The 3,487-nt window shown below is 32.3% G+C and overlaps 1 non-coding gene across 1 annotated transcript; it reads left to right on the forward strand.

Annotated features, from left to right (window-relative positions):
- Nucleotides 1-2,371: 2,371 nt before the first annotated feature.
- LOC116774552 (U12 minor spliceosomal RNA) lies at nt 2,372-2,520 on the forward strand. Its single transcript, XR_004353779.2, has one exon. It is a non-coding gene; the product is annotated as a U12 minor spliceosomal RNA (small nuclear RNA).
- Nucleotides 2,521-3,487: the final 967 nt, after the last annotated feature.

Here is a 3,487-nt window from a genome sequence, read left to right on the forward strand (position 1 = left end):
TGTAAAATTGAACAGTTACTATATTTTCGCATGTGTCAGAGAATCGACTGGTCTGAATAGACTAATATTTTATGTATCAGATAGCCCAAACCAAGAAGTAAAAAAAATAATACTAAAACTAATACTTTTCGGATTTTACTACGCGTATTTTATTATTTTACAACTACATACTCCCGAAGTTTCGGTTACTCTGCAGCAACCGTGATCACGGTGTTATGAATAAAACTCGCGAGAGTCTTAGGTCGTACTAACGTGTTATTGGAACACAACTTAACCTCAACGGGCAGACGAGACGAGACTTGTTTTCCTATAACACGATTCCACTATTTTATGAAGTTCCCGCAAATCGTCCTTTACGGTTATCTCGGATTCTCGGAGACAGCAACCGAGTCAACACCATCGTCTATACATCTTGTACCTTGGAGAGTCCCAACTAGACTAGCCCGTCCGCCATCCATAAGCCCGCTATTGTTCCTCAAAACGTAAGGCTTGTCTCCCAGCAAAGTTTAAAGTTTCTATTATTTATACATATATGAGAAACAAAACCATATTTACATATTAATACAACATATAGCTGTTCATCTTCATTCAATATCAATCTCATCGAAACCTCAGGCGAGATATGTCAGAGTAACTACATATAACACACTGTCTGCTTCCAGATGTGAAAAGAACATTGACTCCATGGCCATATCACGTGCAATATTATTGTAGTTTCTTAGAAAATAGTTTAATAGTTATTGGGAGTGAAGAACAGACAAAGAGATGAATTTAATTTCAATTAGAAAATATAGTATGAAACTTTTATTGACAACAGGCTTGAACCAGGAAGTTATAGAATACACTAAGAACAACAGAATCCAGAACTTTTATGTGTTCATCTAATATTTTTGGAGTGGAGCGAGCGAAGCGATCGAAACGCTATACTGACCACTGAGGTCATTCATACGCGGAGACCGAGTCGAGGTTTGTTTTGTTCGATAGCCCAGTTATCTGGGGGTGGTGTTTTTTAAAAACAAATTTAGATCGGACCGACAATTTCAATTTTGGGATAACAAAACGGAATCCATGTCCTAAAACCGGTTCGCTACTGAAACGCTGCGGTCGCTTCACTCGAGCACCGTCGAGAGCATCTGGGCGCGACTTCTAGTCTATACGACTTCCAATTAAAATATCTAAGATGTTATCACTTTAAAATCACGTAAATAAACATATATTAATAGAGAGTCATAAACACATTGTTTCGAATTATCATTTTAAATTATGCGAAGACGAGTGTTCAAAATTACAATTTATTTGGTTGGTTAATGTAATGTTAATAGCATATGTATTATCTTAATCATAAAATAGTTTGCTCGTACGATTTAACGTTTTAAATTTAAGTATTCCGTATCGATGATTGATTAAATTTTCCAATTGAATTGTGATGAAAACGATATATCTTTTTGTTTCTGTTTATCGTATGAGAAATTTTATAGGTTTGTGTTAAATATTGGTCGGTAGATTCATCTCTTTGTAACGTTGGCTAAAATACTTCCGAATAAAATACTTGGATAGAATAGAATTAAACAGTTTTATTGGAACAACATTGTAAATACAGAGCATTAATAACGACGATAAAAAAATTCTGTCAATGACAAATATATAAAATCTTTTTCATTCATCCCTCTTCTCTTATTTATTTAATTTTATCAGCTATTTTTTTTTATCTGTGGCTGTGTTGTACGAAAAGTTTGTAATAATAAATTGACAATTAATTAATTCAAAATGTTATAGAACCTATATGATAAATTTATTTTATCAAAAAACCGTTCATTTTGTTACATTTAACTAACACATGTTGCTTTATACCTTCTGACAATTTTTATTGTTTGTTCAAACAAAAGCGACTCCGACTTTGTCTAGGCGAGTAATTGTCGCAACTCAACAATAATCCAACAGATGGCGTTGTTTACAAGTATTAAATCATGTTTATTAAAATAAAATATAGTTTTTTCACAATTATTCATTGATTTTAAATTAACATAAATGAGTAACTTTATAAAAATTAAAATATGGTTGAGATATTACATAACCATCAAACAAATTAATTAGAAGAAAATAAAGATTTACAATAGCTTCAATATTCTATCATACTCATTTTTAAGTAAAAGCTATTAGATTTAAAATTGAAACTGGTTCTTATTGGATCGGTTACAGAGTTTATCTTTGTAAATAATAAAAAGTCTAACTCAAGCAACTGTTGTATTTGTATTTTGTAGTTACATAAGTTCTAAATAGTTTTGGTAGATGGCGTTACTAGTCAATAACATCGCGGTATCGTTACACCGTCGTGATATGATAAAGGTCGTAGAACGTTGACCGTTACTTCGTGCCTCAATCTATTGAGTAAGGAAATTATTGGGCCTTGGTAACTCTCGGCTATGTCCTGTAAGGGCGACCGTATTTTTGAAGGGCAAAGGTCGTCCCTTCGAGTCGTGCGCCTACTTTGCACATGATTCGGGTGAAGCGATCTACCCTCGTATGAATTTAAGAACTAAAAAAAAAACCTGGAAAAAGATATAACAATTTAAAAACCATAATAATTCTTGAGTAGCTGAGACCATCGCAATTTTCGAACGGAAAAATGGGCAAATTTTGGTTTAAGTGATTTTTAGTTAATCGATAATAAAATTTCAAAAGGAAAGTTCTGAACAAGGTAATTAATCTTTATAATATGTATTATCAAACGTGCCTTGTTATTTTTCTTAAATTAATCCGAGAAAAACCAATAAGAAAAATGCTTGGAATTCAAGCATTTTCGTTATTGGTTGACCACTAAGAAAAATAGACAACTGACAATCATTCTATACTTGTTGCTCGTTTAACTTGGGATTGTATTAATAGATTCTTGTTTTATTTGTTAATCACTTCTACGGCTTTTTCTTCTTGTTAAGTCTTTTAAGTCAGTTCGCCGCCTGTCAGTTCGTCCAGATTATTTAGCAGGTTTCTAAAAAGTCTGACTAATAGGCTCAAATCTCGATTAATTATATTTTCATTTCTTTACATTTGACCCCAGGAATGTGTGAAATTTGTTCTTTCATATTTACAAGTTCATGAAATACTAAAACACAAAATCTAAATGAACGATAACAATGGAAAATTATACAAATAAAAATTATATAACAGAAGAGTACACCTGATAGTCCATTCTGTCATTTGTCATCCCAAACTGCCCTTCCATTGTAAAACGACAGAAAAAAAAACTTATAACTCCTAGAACAACATTTTTTGTTAACAAATACAGTAAATTTATTTCTAACTCCTTAATAATCGTTCTGCTATAGTAGTAGAAACAAGGTTTCAGACAATTTTATTAAGTACAAATCATGTGTTACGAGTTCCTTAAGGTTAAGGAACTCTTTTGCATGAAGAACAATATCGATTCATACTAACCACCCAAGAAAACATTTTCTCCTCGTAGAAATGCAAGGTGAGGTTTTAAAAA

The sequence above is a fragment of the Danaus plexippus genome, chromosome 26 (genome assembly GCF_018135715.1).
Source record: "Danaus plexippus chromosome 26, MEX_DaPlex, whole genome shotgun sequence".
Taxonomy (NCBI): Eukaryota; Metazoa; Arthropoda; class Insecta; order Lepidoptera; family Nymphalidae; genus Danaus; species Danaus plexippus.